This window comes from Hyla sarda, chromosome 1 (genome assembly GCF_029499605.1).
Source record: "Hyla sarda isolate aHylSar1 chromosome 1, aHylSar1.hap1, whole genome shotgun sequence".
NCBI lineage: Eukaryota > Metazoa > Chordata > Amphibia > Anura > Hylidae > Hyla > Hyla sarda.
In genome coordinates, this window is record NC_079189.1 from 110910808 (window position 1) to 110933807 (window position 23000).

The 23000-nt window shown below is 43.5% G+C and overlaps 1 protein-coding gene and 1 long non-coding RNA gene across 6 annotated transcripts in view; one reads left to right on the forward strand and one right to left on the reverse strand.

Annotated features, from left to right (window-relative positions):
- The window catches only part of LOC130357578 (cytochrome P450 3A12-like), a 131577-nt gene that overhangs the window by 31592 nt on the left and 76985 nt on the right, over positions 1-23000 (forward strand). The window lies entirely within an intron of this gene.
- Positions 15914-18925, reverse strand: LOC130357660 (uncharacterized). Its single transcript, XR_008889214.1, has 3 exons — positions 18770-18925; positions 18087-18342; positions 15914-16100 (listed from the first exon to the last, which is right to left on the reverse strand). It is a non-coding gene; the product is annotated as an uncharacterized LOC130357660 (long non-coding RNA).

A 23000-nucleotide genomic window follows, 5' to 3' on the forward strand; every position in this document is an offset into this window, starting at 1 on the left:
TTTCGGGACACAAGGTTGCCCTCATTAACTCTCTGCGGCACCTGCATTAACTTTAAAAACGCAGGGGCTGCCGGGAGATCACTGACATCCCGTGCGTGCGCCCATAGGAACGGAGGCGCGGAGCATCGAGCAGGAGGACGCCCGCTAGCCAGCATGGTAAGTTACCAGCGGCATGTCATCTTCCGTGCTCCGACCACTGCTCCTCCAGTCCTGGGACCTACTGCTATGGCCTATAAGCCAGGAGGAGCGGTGGTCGGAGCACTGAAGCAGGACAATAGACATAGACATACAGCCTCCAGCCATTCACTGTATATGGTTGTAGGCTGTATGTATGTGGGGGAATATACTGCCAGCCTAATGTGGGGGAACATACTGCCAGCCTAATGTGGGGGAATATACTGCCAGCCTAATGTGGGGGAACATACTGTCAGCCTAATGTGGGGGAACTATACTGCCAGCTTAATGTGGGGGAACATACTGCCAGCCTAATGTGGGGGAACATACTGCCAGCCTAATGTGGGGGAACATACTGCCAGCATAATGTGGCGGAACATACTGCCAACCTAATGTGGGGGAACTATTCTGCCAACCTGATGTGGGGGACTATACTGCCAACCTAATGTGGGGAAACTATTCTGCCAACCTAATGTGGGGGGACTAAACTGCCAACCTAATGTGGGGGACTATACTGCCAACCTAATGTGGAGGAACATACTGCCAACCTAATGTGGGGGAACATACTGCCAACCTAATGAAAGGGAACTATACTGCCAACCTAAGGTGGGGGAACTATACTGCCAACCTAATGTGGGGGAACTATACTGCCAACCTGATGTGGAGGAACTATACTGCCAACTTAATGTGGGGGAACTATACTGCCAACTTAATGTGGGGGAATATACTGCCAAGCTAATGTGGGGGGAACTATACTGCAAAACAAATGTGGGGGAACTATACTGCCAAACTAATGTGGGGGAACTATACTGCCAAACTAATGTTGGGGAACTATATTGCCAAACTAATGTTGGGGAAATATACTGCCAACCTAATGTAGAGGAACTATACTGCCAACCTAATGTGGGGGAACTATACTGCCAAGCTAATGTGGGGGAACTATACTGCCAAACTAATGTGGGGGAACTATACTGCCAACCTAATGTGGGGGAAATATACTGCCAACCTAATGTAGAGGAACTATACTGCCAACCTAATGTGGGGGAACTATACTGCCAACCTAATGTGCGGGAACTATACTGCCAACCTAATGTGGGGGAAATATACTGCCAACCTAATGTAGAGGAACTATACTGCCAACCTAATGTGGGGGAACTATACTGCCAACCTAATGTGGGGGAACTATACTCCCAACCTAATGTGGAGGAACTATACTGCCAACCTAATGTTGGGGAACTATGCTGCCAGCCTAATGTGGGGGAACTATACTGCCAACCTAATGTGGGTGAACTATACTGCCAACCTAATGTGGGGGAACTATACTGCCAACCTAATGTGGGGAACTATACTGCCAAACTAATGTGGGGGAACTATACTGCCAACCTAATGTGGTGGAAATATACTGCCAACCTAATGTAGAGGAACTATACTGCCAACCTAATGTGGGGGAACTATACTGCCAACCTAATGTGGGGGAACTATACTGCCAAACTAATGTGGTGGAACTATACTGCCAACCTAATGTGGGGGAACTATACTGCCAGCCTAATGTAGAGGAACTATACTGCCAACCTAATGTGGGGGAACTATACTGCCAACCTAATGTAGAGGAACTATACTGCCAACCTAATGTGGGGGAACTATACTGCCAAACTAATGTGGGGGAACTATACTGCCAACCTAATGTGGGGGGGAACTGTGCTGCCAACTTAATATGGGGGGGAACTATGCTGCGTACTTAAAGGGGTAGTCCACTGCCCCAGCATTCCGAACATTTTCAGCAGGCCAGGGGCGGGTGAGGCAGGGGAAGGGGGGTGGCAACAGCTGGAGGCACAAAATGGGTCGGGTCACCGGCGGATCCACAGATGTTTTGGGCACGGAAATTCCATTTTCTGTGTCCGCACAGAATGCACAGTTGTCTATGAGACGGCACATTCCTGTGCAGTCCTAGTGCCGACATATTATGTCGGTGTCCTGCAGTTTGCGGAATATCTGCACAGAGATTCTCCATGTGGACATTCTGTCTGTGAACTTAGCCTTACGGTATATGTGGACGCTATTACTAATAGGCAGCATTGAGATCACTGTTTATCTGTGTGGGGTGACTATTACTGTATAAAGAACAAGGTTACAATATAAGGTTAGGGATACATGGCAAAAATGGGTCGCACAGTCAAAGATCACCATGTTGTTCTCCTTGAATCGTGCTGAATCTCAGCTAATGAAAGTAAATGTGGTCACATAGAGAAATCCAGCAGAAATCAGTTCTTGCTCTTTAGGTGGTTTATTAAACCCTTAAAACAGCATCATAAAATGCATGGCTTTCTGTGACCCTGTGGTTTCCTGTGACCATCCATTTTATGATGCCGTTTTGTGCTGGATTTCTCTACGTGTGCCCTTACAAGTTGCTGTGGCTCCACAGGTGTCCATGCACTTCGCTCTTGCAAAGGGGGGAGCTGAGCTGATCTGCACTACATGGGGTCACATTACAACCCCCAAATTACCACAGCCACAAATTCATCCTGGATGGAATTATTACGTTTCTCATGTTGTAGTCACAGCCATTTGGGGTTTGCAGCGCAGTCTCATTTACTCGCATTAGCCGGGATGCAGCACAATTCAGGGGGCGCAACATAGTGATCTTTGGTCACGCAATCTGGGGGCCCCATTTTTCATTTTTGCCCAGGGCCACACTTCATCGCTGGTAAGGGATCTCTGCCACCGCCGGTCACAATACAGTCCCCCCGTTCTACCCTGTCTACCGTGGGTGGGCAGAACGGGGGAACTGAACTTTAACCCCCCCGCCCCCGATCTGCTATTGGTCGGCCGCTTCTGACCGACCAATAGCAGGGATAGGAGAGGTCCCTCGATCCCCCTTATTTTCCGGGTTACCGGAGACCCGTATGACCAAGAATTGCCGCAGATCGACGGTCTGAATTGACCGGCGATTTGTGGCGATAGCCGACATGGGGGGACCCCTCTCGGCGATGTGCCTGGATGCCTGCTGAATGTAGTGGCGGGGACCGGAATTCCCACGGGCGTACCTGTACGCCATATGTCCTTAAGGACTCAAGTTACAGGGTGTATTCATATGCCCTGCGTCCTGAAGAGGTTAAATAGGTCATACAGTTACCAAATAACACCAGTATATAAGGAGGAACTACCATCACCATACATATTACCAGCATACTGTTACTGTCCTGTATACAGCATGGGTATAGTCTGATGAAGCGTGAGGTCATGCGCAGCAGCTGTAACCTGTTGTGCAGCCATCATTTCCTTATCTCCCGTGATACAAAGAGAAGTCCAGAAGGGTCCTTATTATGAATTTGGGCGAAATGGCTCGATAAGGGATGTTTCATGCAGCCCTTTTTAATATTGTACACGTGTTCAGAGATCCTAACTCTAAGGGGTCTCTTAGTTCTGCCAATGTATTGTTTATTACATTTACATTGTAACAGATAAAGAACATCCCTTATCGAGCCATTTTGCCCAAGTTCATAATAAGGACCCTTCTGGACTTCTTTTTGTTGGCATTCAGGTCATATCCACAGATTGGAGGGGAGGGAGGTATCTAACCCGTATGTCTAGAGCTGAGGTTCAGAAAATATTTGAATTTGAGAGCCTAGAACCCAAGGGTCTTAATTCCAATCCAGAACTTTTTGGTTTCCTCGGGGGGTTGCAATTTTTAGTAGACTACCCTGACCACCATTTTGTCAGTCATTAACTGGCTATATGCATCATTCCCTGGTTTGTCTCCTGTGTCATTAACTATCTCGTTCTCTACTTCTATTTATTTTTTATTTATATTTTCATTCCATTTATGTATATTTTTATTTTTTTCATTTTTCATTTTATCCTACTATATTCATTCTCATTTATTTACAATTTTATTTACATTTTTATTCATATTCCCATTTCTATATTTATTTTTATTTATTCATCATTACGCTATTCATGACTTGCTGTCTACATTACATTGCATTTTTATTTACTATTATTATTACCATTATCTTGTTGTTGTATCACATCACACTCAGCTCCAGTTCACATCACAGTTGCGGTTTTACAGCGATTATTGGACTATCGCAATTGGAGAGACTTTCAAATATTCATTTCCATTACGGATCTATTTTGCCATTCATCAGCCAAAGCCGGTTTGAAACCCTCCATCTCATGAACATTGTTGCTAAACATCTGTTGAAGTGATTCCGCAATATCTGCATATCATCATTTACCTGCATCCATTCAGCGCTCACCAGCTTTCCGTATCAGGTCAGCTGACCTGCCATCAGCTGACCCCTGACGTCAGACGCCAAGGAGTAGCTCGCCGGTGAGAACGGCCGCACATTGTGCGAACACTACGCCGCCCCGGCTGGAGCGCATCTGAATTCATCCAACTCGGCCTGACGGCGGTGCGGTGAGTGGCAAAATTGTGCCAGGTATCATTCCTATTGCAGAGTTATTCAATGCGGAGTGGACCAGCCGGCATTTACGATCTAATATTGCTATTTGAACTGCACATGACCATTCATAATTGTTTCAGGACTATATTTATTTTTTCAGGACATCACCTGCTACAAGTCATTATCTATTTCATCATTTTATTTACAGGACTGTTCACATTTACAGGACATTTCTTTAGATTTTTACAGGTGGAATTAATCTTTTTAGCAAAATCTCTCCCACAACACAGACACACTACCATTTTTGTGTCAATTCATGCTCTAACCGTGACATATACAAGTTACAAGTAACCATTTCCAGAGGATTGATAATTTCTATCCTTTTCTATTCTGTAGTGTATGCTGAATTTATTGCTGAAGTCTATTGCTTAACCATTTTTATGTATTTTATATTGTGATTCTTATCATTGCGCTACCGTAGGGCCCTGCGGGACACGCATCCATTTTTTAATTTTTTTTTTAATATTAAATAAGCTATTAGCGTTACTGTTGTCTTTTGCTCTTTTTGACACCAGACATCTACCACTTAATCTTTTTTGTTATTGAGCTGAGGACTAATTACTTTTATTTACTTTTTTATCCCATCTCTCAGTGGGGGAGAGCTTTAGTTAACCTCGCTCATTTTTTGTGGTTGAGCTACACATAACTACTTCCAGATTTGTAAATTACTTCTATTAAAAAATCTTAATCCTTTCAGTACTTATGAGCTTCTGAAGTTGAGTTGTTCTTTTCTGTCTAAGTGCTCTCTGATGACACGTATCTCGGGAACCGCCCAGGCTAGAAGAGGTTTTCTATGGGGATTTGCTTCTAAACTGGGCGGTTCCCGAGACACGTGTCATCAGAGAGCACTTAGACAGAAAAGAACAACTCAACTTCAGCAGCTGATAATTATTGAAATGATTAAGATTTTTTAAATAGAAGTAATTTACAAATCTGTTTAACTTTCTGGAGCCAGTTGATATTTAAAATTTTTTTTTCCTGGATAACCCCTTTAAGGACCCATCACGTACCAAAGTTGATCGCCGCATCTAAAGTGAAACTAAAACGTTGCCGGTTAGCTCAGGGAGCTGTTCGGGATCGCCGTGGCGAAATCGTGGCATCCAGAACAGCTTACAGGACAGCTGTAGTGTCCCTACCTGCCTTCATGCTGTCCGACCGCCGAATGACTGCTCAGTGCCTGAGAGCCAGGCATGAGAAGTCAAGCGGCAGAATAATTGATCAATGGTTTCCTATGAGAAACCACTGATCAATTTAAAAGATCAGTGTGTGCAGTGTTATAGCCCCCTATGGGAGCTATAACACTGCAAAAAATAAGTGCAAAAAAAAAGTGAATAAAGATCATTTAACCCCTTCCCTAATGAATCACCCCCCTTTTCCTATTTAAAAAAAAACCAGTGTAAATAAAAATAAACATATGTAGTATCGCCGCGTGCGGAAATGTCCGAATTATAAAAAATATATCATTAATTAAACCGTATGGTCAATGGCTTATGCGCAAAATAGCGTACTTTTGGTCACTTTTTATATCATGAAAAAATGAATAAAAAGCGATCAAAAAGTCAGATCAATACAAAAATGGTACCGCTAAAAACTTCAGATCATGGCACAAAAAAATAACCCTCATACCACCCCATACGTGGAAAAATAAAAAAAGTTATAGGGGTCAGAAAATGCCCATTTTAAACAAATACATTTTCCTGCATGTAGTTATGATTTTTTCCAGAAGTACGACAATATCAAACCTATATAAGTAGGGTATCATTTTATCATGTCATGTCAACTTAAACACTTTTCTGGCTGGGTACAAGGTATACAACGTCCCAACCATAGCCGTGTGCTATACAAGGCTGTATACAGCACATAGGGCTACATTTCTCATTCCATGTGCCACTGATGGAATGATAAATATGTGCACAGCCCATACCACAACAACGCTGGCTTTTATACAGTATATAATTTCATGTACATAAAGTCAGTAAAAATACAAAATAGTCAGTAATGTACCTATTATATTTTGTGTACAGAGAATAGTCATATTTCATATTCAGTTAGGAATGTAGCCATATAGTCAATTTATATTCAGTCCACATCAGTCTATAAAATGTGTCATGTCTAATGTCTATTATTTCCTGTCCACTGTGCACAGGGTTCTCTTGTGGCCAGAGAGATCACCTGAAGGTCGTAAGTAGCACATAAAAGTAGCAGTAGCGAATATGCCAATGGGCCCCGTTAGCACAGAATGTATGGACGTTGTTCAAAATGCCACATGAACTCTTGCCCCCCAATTTATCAGCCCTGTGAAAGACATTGGTGCAATGCCCCAGGAACTGTCTTTACTACTGTTATTGCGTGGCCTCCAGTGGTCGCTTCATCTCATCCGTCCTCCAGAACTATACGCCGAGGACAGCTTCTGTTAAGAGGGGGAGTTTGTGGTAGCCCAGCACAGGAGTTGCCCTCCTGTACCCTTTTCTGTCCTGTGTGGTGGACTCTATGTCAGTGCCCCCTGGGTCCACCTCCATTCCACAGACCCTAAATGTTTAACCCCTTAAGGACATAGGGCGTATCCATACGCCCCCGTTTCCAAGTCCTTAAGGACCGAGGGCGTATGGATACGCCCTGAGCATTTCCGGCCCCCACCGCTAGCCGGAGGGGAATCGGAGCCGGATGCCTGCTGAAATCGTTCAGCAGGCATCCCGGCATATCGCCCAGGGGGGTCATTATGTCCCCCCATGTCGGCGATTGCCGCAGATCGCTGGACAATTCAGTCCAGCGATCTGCGGCAGATTCCGGGTCAATCGGGTCTCCAGTGACCCGATGACCCGGAATTACTGGCTGATCGGGGCCGTCAGAGACGGCCCCGAACAGCCATTGCCAGCAGGGGTGAGGTGGCACTGGTGCCACCTCACGATCGCCCTGATTCGTCGGCCGGATTACCGGCCGACCAATCGGGGCGCCTGCTGCGGGTGTCACTCCCGCAACCCGCTCCGCCCCTCTTCCGGAGGACGTGAGCGGGTGCGGGAAGACGACCCCCGGTGCTGGGGACCCCGATCCCCAGCGTCCCTGTTGGGATCGGGGCCCCAGGAGCAGCGGCGGCGGCGGAGACGACGAGGGACTGACCTGTGCTTCTGGATCGTTGGGGGTGAGTGACAGCCTCCTGCTGTTGCTTAGCAACAGCTCCCAGCATGCAACAAGGGCATGCTGGGAGCTGTAGTTATGCAACAGCAGGAGGCAGACCACCACAACTTACAGCATGCCCTTATGGGCATGCTGGGACTTGTAGTTTTGCAACAGCTGAAGGCACATTCTTTCTATGTAAAAGTGTACCTTCAGCTGTTGTGTAACTACAACTCCCAGCTTGCACAATGAGCTAAAGTGCATGCTGGGAGTTGTAGTGGTGCATCTGGTGGTTGCATAACTACAACTCCCAGCATGCCCGTTGGCTGTCGGTGACTTCTGAGAGTTGTAGTTTTGCAACAGCTGAAGGCACACTGAGTTAAGTAGTAAACCAGTGTGTCTCCAGCTGTTGCATAACTACAATCCCCAGCATCCCCAGCCAATGTAGTATGCCTCCGGCTGTTGCATAACTACAAGACCCAGCATGCCCTTCCGCTGTCCGTACATGCTGGGGGTTGTAGCTTTTGCAACAGCTGAAGGCACACTGGTTGCAAAACACTGAGTTTGTTACCAAACTCGGTGTTTCACAACCTGTGTGTCTCCAGCTGTTGCAAAACTACAACTCCCAGCATGCACTGATAGACCGTACATGCTGGGAGTTGTAGTTTTGCAACAGCTGGATGTTGCCCCCTCCCCAATGTGAATGTACAGGGTACACTCACATGGGCGGAGGATTACAGTAAGTATCCGGCTGCAAGTTTGAGCTGCGGCAAATTTTCTGTCGCAGCTCAAACTGCCAGCGAGAAACTACTGTGAACCCCCCGCCCATGCGACTGTACCCTAAAAACACTACACTACACTAACACAAAATAAAATAAAAAGTAAAAAACACTACATATACACATACCCCTACACAGCCCCCCTCCCCTCCCCAATAAAAATGAAAAACGTCTGGTACGTCACTGTTTCCAAAACGGAGCCTCCAGCGGTTGCAAAACTACAACTCCCAGCATGCACTGATAGACCGTCCATGCTGGGAGTTGTAGTTTTGCAACAGCTGGATGTTCCCCCCCCCAATGTGAACGTACAGGGTACACTCACATGGGCGGAGGATTACAGTAAGTATCCGGCTGCAAGTTTGAGCTGCGTCAAATTTTCTGCCGCAGCTCAAACTGCCAGCGAGAAACTACTGTGAACCCCCGCCCGTGCGACTGTACCCTAAAAACACTACACTACACTACCACAAAATAAAATATAAAGTAAAAAAACACTACATATACACATACCCCTACACAGCCCCCCTCCCCTCCCCAATAAAAATGAAAAACGTCTGGTACGCCACTGTTTCCAGAACGGAGCCTCCAGCTGTTGCAAAACAACTACTCCCAGTATTGCCAGATAGCCACTGACTGTCCAGGCATGCTGGGAGTTTTACAACAGCTGGAGGCCCCCTGTTTGGGAATCACTGGCGTAGAATACCCCTATGTCCACCCCTATGCAATCCCTAATTTAGGCCTCAAATGCGCATGGCACTCTCACTTTGGAGCCCTGTCGTATTTCAAGGCAACAGTTTAGGGCCACATATGGGGTATCGCCGTACTCGGGAGAAATTGGGCTTCAAATTTTGTGGGGTATTTTTTGCTATTACCCTTTTGAAAAATGTAAAATTTTTGGGAAAACAAGCATTTTAGGTAAAAAAAAAAAAATTTTTTTTTACATATACAAAAGTCATAAAACACCTGTGGGGTATAAAGGTTCACTTAACCCCTTGTTACGTTCCCCGAGGGGTCTAGTTTCCAAAATGGTATGCCATGTGTTTTTTTTTTTTGCTGTCCTGGCACCATAGGGGCTTCCTAAATGCGGCATGCCCCCAGAGCAAAATTTGCTTTCAAAAAGCCAAACGTGACTCCTTCTCTTCTGAGACCTGTAGTGCGCCAGCAGAGCACTTTTCACCCCCATATGGGGTGTTTTCTGAATCGGGAGAAATTGGGCTTCAAATTTTGGGGGGTGTTTTCTGCTATTACCCTTTTTAAAAATGTAAAAATTTTGGGAAACCAAGCATTTTAGGTAAAAAAAAATAAAAAATGTTCACATATGCAAAAGTCGTGAAACACCTGTAGGGTATTAAGGTTCACATTACCCCTTGTTACGTTCCCCGAGGGGTCTAGTTTCCAAAATGGTATGCCATGTGTTTTTTTTTTGCTGTTCTGGCACCATAGGGGCTTCCTAAATGCGACATGCCCCCAGAGCAAAATTTGCTTTCAAAAAGCCAAATGTGACTCCTCTTCTGAGACCTGTAGTGCGCCAGCAGAGCAATGTTCACCCCTATATGGGGTGTTTTCTGAATCGGGAGAAATTGGGTTTCAAATTTTGGGGGGTATTTTCTGCTATTACACTTTTTAAAAATGTAAAATTTTTGGGAAACCAAGCATTTTTGGTAAAAAAATATAATTTTTTTTACATATGCTAAAGTCGTGAAACACCTGTGGGGTATTAACCCCTTAAGGACCGGAGGTTTTTCCGTTTTTGCATTTTCGTTTTTTGCTCCTTGCCTTTAAAAAATCATAACTCTTTCAAATTTACACCTAAAAATCCATATGATGGCTTATTTTTTGCGCCACCAATTCTACTTTGTAATGACGTCAGTCATTTTGCCCAAAAATCTATGGTGAAGCGGGAAAAAAAATCATTGTGCGACAAAATTTAAAAAAAAACGCTGTTTTGTAACTTTTGGGGGCTTCCGTTTCTACGTAGTACATTTTTCGGTAAAAATGACACCTGATATGTATTCTGTAGGTCCATACGATTAAAATGATACCCTACTTATATAGGTTTGATTTTGTCGGACTTCTGGAAAAAATCATAACTACATGCAGGAAAATTAATACGTTTAAAATTGTCATCTTCTGACCCCTATAACTTTTTTATTTTTCCGTGTATGGGGCGGTATGAGGGCTCATTTTTTGCGCCGTGATCTGAAGTTTTTAACGGTACCATTTTTGCATTGATAGGACTTATTGATCGCTTTTTATTCATTTTTTCATGATATAAAAAGTGACCAAAAATGCACTATTTTGGACTTTGGAATTTTTTTGCGCGCACGCCATTGACCGTGCGGTTTAATTAACGATATATTTTTATAATTCGGACATTTCCGCACGCGGCGATACCATTTATGTTTATTTTTATTTTTATTTACACTGTGTTTTTTCTTTTATGGGAAAAGGGGGGTGATTCAAACTTTTAATAGGGAAGGGGTTAAATGATGTTTATTCACTTTTTTTTTGCACTTTTTTTTTGCAGTGTTATAGGTCCCATAGGGACCTATAACACTGCACACACTGATCTTTTACATTGATCACTGGTTTCTCATAAGAAACCAGTGATCGATGATTCTGCCGCATGACTGCTCATGCCTGGATCTCAGGCACTGAGCAGTCATTCGGCGATCGGACAGCGAGGAGGCAGGTAGGGGCCCTCCCGCTGTCCTGTCAGCTGTTCGGGATGCCGCGATTTCACCGCGGCTATCCCGAACAGCCCACTGAGCTAGCCGGCATGCTTTCGGTTTCACTTTAGACGCGGCGTTCAACTTTGAACGCCGCGTCTAAAGGGTTAATAGCGCGCGGCACAGCGATCAATGCCGCGCGCTATTAGCCACGGGTCCCGGCCGTTGTTAGAGGCCGGGCCCGACCCGCTATGACGCGGGGCCACGCCGTGGCCCCGCGTTATAGATCGGGAGTGGACACATGACGTTCCAGTACGTCATGTGTCCTTAAGGGGTTAAGGTTCACTTTACCCCTTGTTACGTTCCCTGAGGAGTCTAGTTTCCAAAATGGTATGCCATGTGTGTTTTTTTGCTGTTCTGGCACCATAGGGGCTTCCTAAAGGTGACATGCCCCCCAAAAACCATTTGACGCTCCTTCCCTTCTGAGCCCTCTACTGCGCCCGCTGAAAAATTAACATAGACATATGAGGTATGTGCTTACTCAAGAGAAATTGGGTTTCAAATACAAGTAAAAATTTTCTCCTTTTTACCCCTTTCAAAAATTCAAAAATTGGGTCTACAAGAAAATGCGAGTGTAAAAAATGAAGATTTAGAATTTTCTCCTTCACTTTGCTGCTATTCCTGTGAAACACCTAAAGGGTTAATACACTTACTGAATGTCATTTTGAATACTTTGGGGGGTTTAGTTTTTATAATGGGGTCTTTTATGGGGCATTTCTAATATGAAGGTCCTTCAAATCCACTTCAAACGTGAACTGGTCCATGAAAAATAGCGAGTTTGAAAATTTTGTGAAAAATGTCAAAATTGCTGCTGAACTTTGAAGCCCTCTGGTGTCTTTCAAAAGTAAAAACTCATAAAGTTTATGATGCAAACATAAAGTAGACATATTGTATATGTGAACCCAAAAAAAATATATTTTGAATATCCATTTTCCTTACAAGCAGAGAGCTTCAAAGTTAGAAAAATGCAAAATTTTAATTTTTTTCATCAAATTTGGTGATTTTTCACCAAGAAAGGATGCAAGTTACCATAAAATTTTACCACTAAGTTAAAGTAGAATATGTCACGAAAAAACAATCTCGGAATCAAAATGATAACTTAAAGCATTCCAGAGTTATTAATGTTTAAAGTGACAGTGGTCAGAATTGCAAAAAACGCTCCGGTCCTTAAGGTGAAAAAGGGCTCGGTCCTTAAGGGGTTAAAGGGGTACTCCGGTGGAAAACTGTTTTTTTTTTTTTTTTTTTTTTTTTTAAATCAACTGGTGCCAGAAAGTTAAACAGATTTGTAAATTACTTCTATTAAAAAAATCTTAATCCTTCCAGTACTTATTAACTGCTGAATACTACAAAGGAAATTCTTTTCTTTTTGGAACACAGTGCTATCTGCTGACCTCATGAGCACAGTGCTCTCTGCTGACATCTCTGTCCATTTTAGGAACTGTCCAAAGCAGCATATGTTTGCTATGGGGATTTTCTCCTACTCTGGACAGTTCTTAAAATGGACAGAGATGTCAGCAGAGAGCACTGTGCTTGTGATGTCAGCAGAGAGCTTTGTGTTCCAAAAAGAAAATAATTTTTAATAGAAGTAATTTGCAAATCTGTTTAACTTTCTGGCACCAGTTGATTAAAATAAATAAATAAATAAATAAAAGTTTTCCACCGGAGTACCCCTTGAACAGTGCCTTATGTTATTTATTAATTTATCTTTCTGATGTTAATGTGCGTTTAAATGTGGTTACTAAATCCTATGTAACCAGGGAAGGTGTCAGTTACCAGGTGACTTGTGGGTGACCTATAAGAGTCCTCCAAATTGCTCCCTTATAAACAAGGGAGGAGCTAGCCTAGGGAGCTAGCCTAGTCTAAGCTGAGGGAACAGTACAGTCAAGATCTGAGAGTGTCTATTATCCTAAGGGAGACCAAGGCCTAGTCACGCAGCCACGCTTCCACCAACCGTGAACCCATTCAGGTGAAAGTCAGAAGCTGGTAAGCAACCAAAGTGGAGAAGTCTAGTCAGTCATAGTCAAGTCTAAAGTCAGCGTCGGATTGCATTATTCAGTCCAAGTCCACTACAAGTTCCAGCGAGCCTGCAAGTCTCCTAAAGTCACTGGTCATCTCCTTGGGCCTAACTGAGCTGTAAAGACTATAACACCTGTCTGCCTCAGTAAAGCTGCCGTTGTTCCATAACTTTGCATCGGAGTGATTATTTGCTCCGCACCTAGTCCAGGAACCAGCAGCCGTACCTCGGGTGGTGTAGAGGATATCCACACCCTCCCATCACGAACACAAGGAGTTAATGCCATCTGCCCCTAGGGTAATAACATCTGCCCTTCATCAACACCCACACCATAAAACCCTATATCAAACTGGCCTCAGTGGTGCGTATCTATGGCTTTTGCTTTGCATTGAGACCCTCTTGAACAGGTACTATGTTTGTTATTAGAACAAAGTCTAATTCAAGTAAAAAGCGCAATTTACAGTTCCTGTACAGACACATGAAGTGGCAGAATTAGGCTGGGTTCACACTACGTTTTGTACTTACGGTTCCCGTATGCGGCTGGGTAGGCAAAAAAGCAGTCGACCACGTTTTTGCCTGCGGTCGGGAAACCGCATACGGCCGATAACGCAGCCGACCGGAGGCTGCGGTTCACTCTGGTTGGGTCATAGACATGCATTAAATACAGTTCCCCTATACGGCTGAGTGCGAGTGCCGCGATTAAGTCCCAGCCGTATATGGGAACCTAGCCTTAAAGAGAAAAAGTAATAGAACTGCTGTACTTTATTTAGTACTGTGGTCACTCAGTTTTAATAATAAATAATAATAATAATAATAATAAAGTCTTAGGCCCCTTTCACACTATAACGGCCGTTAAAACGGCTATTAGAAAAATCCCATAGACTATAATGGGATTTTCTAACGGCAGTTTAACGGACGATTTCCAGGGTTTTTATAACGGGCGTTTATAACGGAGGTATTTTTATAGAGTGAAAGCAGCCTTAGCGGTTGGGTCCAAACTGAAAAAACACTGATAACTTATCCTAGTGATCTGTCATCATTATATGGGATGGGAAATGAGCTTTACTTACATTTACTTACATTTCTGCTGAATAGAAATGGTATGTATGAACTTCTGTCCTGTGGGGTAATTGCTTATAAAAGCCTAATAAGGCGGGGTCCACACCTGCACTGTATGGTGCTGGCAGATCCATTAAAGGGGTACTTCGCCCCTAGACATCTTATCCCCTATCCAAAGTATAGGGGATAAGATGTCTGATCACGGGGGTCTGTCAGTTTTCTGACATAGTGCCCACATTTTACTATAAAAAAGAGCACTTGCTTTACTATTTTGTCTGAGATTTGTGGCAACACAGGTGTGAACCCAGCCCAAACCCTAGCTCTAAAGGGCCATCTTTACTGTTTTCTGGCAGTTGCATTATATAGGAGTTGTGTAGTCTTGTAAAGCTCAGCACATCTACTTCCACTTTTCCTAACTTTTTGTTCAGTGAACAATAGAAATGTCATCCTTATAACTGAACAATCCACTAGGGGGCGTGTAATGTTCATTCTAAATCTACTCATAAGCCATTTTCTTGGCATGCTATCAAATTACATCTGACCCACTAACAGTGGGTGTATTATACTCTTTTGGCTTTTTACCAGATATCATTTATAAAGGGCTCATAAGAAGAAATACCAGGCATCTTTATTGATGTCAAACTCTGCACAAGCTGTTTTTTTCTCTAGAGAATAGCTGAATGAATTGGTAGAGGAGGTTATATATTTTGAGCCAAAATGTCATTCCAGTCTCCTCCAATTTGAGCTCAATAATCTGCAGAATATTGTCATGTATTAGAAGAGACGTGTCTTTTACAGACGTTATTTAATCTATTTTGGGGCATTAAAGGGTAACTCTGGCCAAAGATATAATTATATCAGGGGCATCAATAGGGTGAGGATAAACTATTCACCTGACTCTGGTCCTTGCGTGCTGCCCTGTGACCATCCGTTTTACACACAGGTTTGTGTGAAGCAGGGTCACTTTCTATGAGTGCCACTTAGACTTACATAGAGAAAGTGACTCCCACTTCACACACAAACCCCTGTGTAAAACGGCTGGTCACAAGGCAGCGCGCCAGGGCCAGAGTCAGGTGAATAGCAGATGAATGAAGCCACATGGTGAGACGGGAAGCCGGACGGCTGTTTAGCATCACTTTTAATGTGATGTCAAAATATGATAATATATAGTATGGTAGAATAATACTTTGACCAGAGTTTCTCTTTAAGTCACAAAAAATATGGAACCGCAGCAGAGAAGACAATGGGATGTTACAAGTCTTTGTCATAAAGACTGTAATTCCATATGTGATTCCATATGGGATTACTCAAAAAAGTAGAACTAATCTCAAAATGCAAATGTAATTATTACTTTAAGAACAATGCAACCTCACTAATGTTAACCCCTTAAGAATTATCGTGGAAAGAAAAATTTCAGACCCTAGGAGCACATTTATTTATTTATTTATTATAATTATTATTATTATTATTATTTACTCCTTGACAATCCAAGGTTATTTCAGAATATTATTAAAAGGAACCTATCATCAGATTTTACCATATATAACGCATGGCAACATGTTATATATGGTAAAATCTTCTTCCTTTCCATGCCCGGAGATGTTCCTGCTCGCAGGGATGGTGAACATATGAAGTTTGAAAGGTGTCCCCTGCTGGCCCATAAGTAGTCCCTGTGGTGGGAGCCATCCTGTTCTAGTCCTGTCTCCTGCATCTGTCATCATGCTCCCTCAACTTGATTGTCAGCCAAGGCACGGGCCACATCATTGCTCTGCTCTGTCAAAATTTTTTAAATTAGTGTAGTGTACTTGTGTTTGATAGCTGGTCTCTAAATTCTTTTGTGATCTTTGACCCGATGTTTATTTATAGCAGCATACAAAATTTATGTTCTCTGGGTTTTCCCAGGTTGCAGTGGGACTCAAGACATCACATCACTAATCAGGTGTTAAAAGGGAGCATGTCTGCTTCAATGGGTGGAGCGACTGCTGGGTGGGAAGGAGATTATTCTCCACAGGGCTGCAGGGAATTGTAGCTTAATGAACAGCACGCATAGCTCAGCTGTGCTGTAAAGGATGGAGTTACTGATGTGTGTGAGGGAGAAAAGTGAACTCACACTTACAAATAAGGGATCCTGGGACATGTAGTTGGAAGGAACTCTGACTTGGGGCTAAACATAGCCATTTAGCCCTTAGACAAGCACGGATCCTTCCTAAGCATGTCCATTACTGTCATGGTCACTGTAAGTACTGTTAGTACTAAAGTCACCTTATGGTGGATAACCCCTTTAACTTACATTGCATACAAAAAGTTTTCAGACCCTTTTTTCACATTTTATGTTTTGACCTTGTACTAAAATATTTTAAAAAAAATCACCATCATTCTGTACTCTATACCTTATAATGAGATTGGGAAACTAGATCAATTAATTTTTGCAAATGTATTGAAAAATAAAAACTTAAAGGGGTATTCCAGGCAAAACCTTTTTTTATATAAATCAACTGGCTCCGGAAAGTTAAACAGATATGTAAATTACTTCTATTAAAAAATATTAATCCTTCCAATAGTTATTAGCTTCTGAAGTTTTCTGTCTAAGTGCTCAATAATGATGTCACGTCCCGGGAGCTGTGCATGATGGGAGAATATCCCCATAGGAACTGCACAGCTCCCGAGACGTGAGTCATCAGAGAGAACTTAGACAGAAATAACAGCTCAACTTCAGAAGCTAATAACTATTGGAAGGATTAAGATTTTTTAATAGAAGTAATTTACAAATCTGTTTAACTTTCTGGAGCCAGTTGATATATAAAAAAAAGTTTTGGCCTGGAATACCCCTTTAAGGGCAAAACCCTGATTCTTCAATATGGGTCATTTTTTTGCTAACCCCATGAGAAGTAAAGGTGGAATATCACTATCATATAAAGCCCTGCAATTTTTTATCCCAGCCATCAAAGTGGTACTCCGGTGGTACCCTTTGCTATGACACTTGACATTTTACTCTGGGGCCTCCCATTTCTCTTGATCATTTCTGAGATGTTTGTACATCCTGATCAGAGTCACCTCTGGTAAATTCAGGTGGTTGGACAGGATTTGGGAAGACACAGCCCTGTCTATATAAGGTCTCATAGATGACAATGCATATCAGAGAAAAACCCAAGCCATGAGGTGGAAATAACTGCATGTAGAGCTCTTCCTAAAGCTGGCTGCCATGCCAAATTAAGTAATCAGAGAAGAAGGGCATAGGTAAGAGAAATTACCAAGAACCCGATAGTCATTCTAGCTGAGCTCAAAAAATACTATGTGCAGATGGGAGAAAGTCAACAATCACTGCAGGACTCCCCCAATCTGGGCTTTATGGCAGAGTAAGGCTAGGTTCACACTATGTTTTCTCCCATATGGGAGCGCATACGGCAGGGGGGAGCTAAAACCCCGCGCTCCCGTATGCCTTCGTATGCGCTCCCGTATGTCATTCATTTCAATGAGCCGGCCGGAGTGAAACGTTCGGTCCGGTCTGCTCATTTTTGCGCCGTATACACTTTTACAACCGGACCTAAAACTGTGGTGAACCCAGCCTAACCAGAAAAAAAAATGTTTCCTCTGTAAAAGACACATAAGAGCCTGTCTGGTGTTTGCAAAAGAGAACCTAAATGGCTCTTACACTGTGAGAAACAAGATTCTCTAGTCTGATAAAACCAATGTTAAAGTTTTTGACCTCAATTTTAAGCTCAATGTCTGGATGAAACCAGGCACTGCTCCCCACCTGCCTATTACCATCCGTACAGTGAAGCATGGTGGTGGTAGCATCATGATGTGAGGGTGTTTTACAGCAGCTGGTGCAGGGAGACTGGTCATGTTTGATGAAAAGCTGAATGAAGCAAAGAACTGAGATATTATTAATGAAAGCCCTAAGTACACAGCCAAGTCAACACAGGAGGCTTAGGGACAATTCTGTGAATATCCTTGAGTGACCCAACCAGGGCCCTGACTTGAACCTAATTCGTCATCTCTGGATAGACCTGAAAATGGCAGTAAAGTAAGAGTTATGAATACGTATTTCAATGCATTATTTTATTAAGTTTTTTATTTTCAGTAAATTATAAAAATATTTCTTACATTTTTTTTTCGCTTTGTTATTATGGGGTATTGAATGCAGAATGGTTGAGGAAAGCTTGAATTTTGTTTTTTATTCTAGCACCAAGGCCACATCATAACAAAATGTGAAAACAATTAACAAAATTATATTGCAAACAAGAAAAAAAGAACAATCTGAGATCTGAGAATTGGCACTGGATTATATACTGTCAAAACAATGGCAATATGGTCTATTAAGCTGCTAGCCAGAGTGGAATTGTGAAAGGTCCCGGTATTCACGTAGGTGCTGCACGTGTCATAGCAATAGGTAAAATAATTGCAACATAGAAGAAAAGAGTACAGAGCACTCACGCGATCAGTATTCTATGGGATCCTCAGGTGAAGTTCCTCTCGGGGTTCTTCTGCAAGGAGGTGGTAGGTGGTTTTGGGGGAGCTCAGACGGCGGCCACAGTCCGTATCGCTTCAATGGGCGCTTCGTCAGGCCGTACAATATAATTAACAAAATTAGGCGTCTTAGAAGGTGAGGAGGAAGAAAACATAAGCCAGAAATCAATTTTCGGGTTGTTAAAGAGAACCAGTCAGCAGATTTAAGCATGTATAACGCTTGACAATGCATAATATATGCCCCAGGGATGGTGAAGATGTTACTGTGAGTCGGACCTAATGCTGCTGTAATTGCCCACTGGCCCTTGGTTTTGCCCATACGGCAAAGGTAGGTTTAGTGTTAGGTCCCGTGCCACTTGAGAAACCTTGGCGTTGGTGTGCGGGCTCAGGTATGTCCTTCATATAAGGAAATACAGGCTAATGTCTCCATCTTAACATCAGTTTTGAGGGTTAGCCAATGTCATTGTTTACATCTACCACAGTAGTGCACCTAAATTTCTGTATTGTATTATTTATATTTAAGGTCAGGAAGGAATTTATCTCCCTAAAATGTGGAGGATTGACCTATCTGACCTATGTGCATTTCACAAAAGGGGAAAGGAGTTGAATTAATTTTCTTTTCTCCAGGACACAGCATTGCGGTAGCAGCTGCACCAAAATGATTTTTGAAGTTCTGCCCCCCTCAACTCTGCTGCCATAGGCACAGGCCAACAGGTGTCTAACAGTAAATCAGAATCCCCAGCCACTCCCTGGCAGGGGATTCAATTTCAGGAACTTAACAGCGGTCTGTGTGCTGATGTATATGTTCTGGCGGCCGCTTGCCGAGCTGGGGCGTTGCAGCTGTGTGTGGCTTTGGTGGACTGGCAGTGACAGGCAGCAGGGCTTTTCACATCATGACTCATGATTCATGATTCGTGATGACAAAGAGTAAACATCTAGCGTGGGGAGGGTTAAATTACCTGCTGATGGTCCTGACTGACGCGTGCATGCCACACTAGGGATGCCGCTGCTGAATATTCTGGGATAAAGCTGTCATGTGACCAATAGAGCAGCAGTGAGCCACGTCCCTTGAGTAACCAGAGTGCAGTGGAGCATGGCGGAGAATGCTGTTTAGAAATGAGAGAAGAGAGGGAAGAACTGCGTTTCAGTGTGGATCGGTACATCATGATTCTTGGTGCATGGTGTGGCACTGCATATGGCGGGACAGTATATATGGGGGCACAGTAAGATGGCACTGGCACAGGAACCCTGCCTATGGTGTCACAATATATAGAAAGGGTTAAGTGTGGTGGTAGTATAATATTCAGGAGTACAGTGTGTGCCAGGATTATTTTCAGGGGGTACAGTGGGTGGCAATATTTTATATTCAGAGGGTTCAGTGTGGTAGCATTATATTCAGGGGTACAGTGTGTAGCAGTATTCAGGGGTACAGTGTGTAGAGGTATTCAGGGGGTACAGTGTGTGGCAGTGTTATTTTCAGAGAGTACAGTGTGTGGCAGTATTATTTTCAGGGGGTACAATGTGTGGCCGTATTATATTCAGAGGGTTCAGTGTGGTAGTATATTCAGGGGTACAGTGTGTGGCAGTATTATTGCAGCAGTATTATATTAAGGGGGTACAATGTGTGATAAGGAAAGACAACAAAGAAGATGTCACCGATATAACTGTGTATTATGTCTGACTGTCCCATCAGCTGTAGTCATGATGGGTGAAACAGTACCTCAATTTGTGGCTCTCCTGTTACAAAACTACAACTCCCTGAGGCTCTCCAGAAATATTGGGAATTGTAGCTTTGCAACAGCTGGAGAGCCACATTAACCTAGGTGATCAGTGGGGGTCGCAGCAGTCAGTTTGGTCTAAGTACAGCATGAAGCAGCATGAAGGACAGAAGAGCCAGCAGCAGGGGCGTGGCTAGAAACCACAGGGCCCTGATGCAAAAAATTGCCGTGGCCCCCCTCCCCAACCCCAACCACGCGACAGGGCAATTTTATGCATCAGGGCCCTGTGGTTTCTAGCCACACCCCTGCTGCTGGCTCTTCTGTCCTTCATGCTGGTTCATGCTCTCCCAGCTGCCTTTTGTTTCCTTTGCTGCACCTTCTTGTTCTGACCTATAGGGGCCATGCACGGCCATTTTCACTTGTTAAATGGGCCACTGTGCACACTGTTAAGACTTCCTCCACCTATCCTGTCCCATCAGTTCTTATTTAACATTTAACCCCTTAAGGACTCAGGGTTTTTCCGTTTTTGCACTTTCGTTTTTTCCTCCTTACCTTTAAAAAATCATAACCCTTTCAATTTTCCACCTAAAAATCCATATTATGGCTTATTTTTTGGGTCGCCAATTCTACTTTGCAGTGACATTAGTCATTTTACCCAAAAATGCACGGCGAAACGGAAAAAAAAATAATTGTGCGACAAAATCGAAAAAAACGCCATTTTGTAACTTTTGGGGGCTTCCGTTTCTACGCAGTGCATATTTTGGTAAAAATTACACCTTATCATTATTCTGTAGGTCCATACGGTTAAAATGATACCCTACTTATATAGGTTTGATTTTGTCGCACTTCTGGAAAAAATCATAACTACATGCAGGAAAATTTATACGTTTAAAAATGTCATCTTCTGACCCCTATAACTTTTTTATTTTTCCACGTACGGGGCGGTATGAGGACTCATTTTTTGCGCCGTGATCTGAAGTTTTTATTGGTATGATTTTTGTTTTGATCTGACTTTTTGATCACTTTTTATTCATTTTTTAATGTTATAAAAAGTTACCAAAATACGCTTTTTCGGACTTTGGAATTTTTTTGCGCGTACGCCATTGACCGTACGGCTTAATTAATGATATATTTTTATAGTTCGGACATTTACACACGCGGCGATACCACATATTTTTTTTTTTTTTTTTTTTTTACACTGTTTTATTTTTCTTATGGGAAAAGGGGGGTGATTCAAACTTTTATTAGGGAAGGGGTTAAATGACCTTTATTAACACCTTTTTTTTTACTTTTTTTTTGCAGTGTTATAGGTCCCATAGGGACCTACAACACTGCACACACTGATCTCTCATCCTGATCACAGGCGTGTATTAACACGCCTGTGATCAGCATTATCGACGCTTGACTGCTCCTGCCTGGATCTCAGGCACGGAGCAGTCATTCGTCGATCGGACACCGAGGAGGCAGGTAAGGGCCCTCCCGGTGTCCGATCAGCTGTTCGGGACGCCGCGATTTCACCGCGGCGGTCCCGAACAGCCCGACTGAGCAGCCGGGATACTTTCAGTTTCACTTTAGAAGCGGCGGTCAGCTTTGACCGCCGCTTCTAAAGGGTTAATACCGCACATCGCCGCGATCGGCGATGTGTGGTATTAGCCGCGGGTCCCGGCCGTTGATTAGCGCCGGGACCCACGCGATATGATGCGGGATCGCAGCGCGATCCCGCTTCATATCGCGGGAGCCGGCGCAGGACGTAAATATACTGCGTCGTTAAGGGGTTAAAGAGAAACTGACAGGCTGTTCAACAGCACTAAATTCAATATACTGTATTAGTTGCAGAGTTATGGTTGTTCATTGTTTCATTGCTATTGCACTGCTGTGCGCAATGGAAGCGTGCTCGCTGAGCTCCCCTGCCTCCTCAATATTCACCGCTTGGCCCACTCCCGTGATGAATAAGCAAATGTCTTCACTCTCACATCAGTAAGATGAGAGGGCCTGCTGGGGGTGAGCTCTCTGAGCAGAGCACAGGTGCCTCTGCCTTGCTACACCTGGAAGGCTGAGAAGAGCGCTCACTTCCAGAAGGGGGTGAAAACATTTGAATATTCATCACAGGGGTGGGCTGGGCAGTGAATATTTAGAAGGCATGGGAGCTTGGCGAGCCGGCTACCCACCTCCATTGCACACAACAGCGCAATAGGACTGAAAAAATAAATGGCCATAACTCTACAACTAATACACAAATTAAAGTAAGTGACAACTCTCTCTAAAGCTGTTCACCCGCACTATAACTCACTATATTTGCTTTAGTGGGAGTGAACAGGCTGTCAGTCTCTCTTTAAATGTATGCTGCCCAACATCCTGTGACTGAGCATTATAGTTCCATCTGTTCTTCACAAAGGAGTGCTGTCCTGATCCAGATATTCCATGTATCCTGACTTGCGCTTTTCTTTGTTTCCAATTCTGCCTGACCTCCCCCCCCCCTC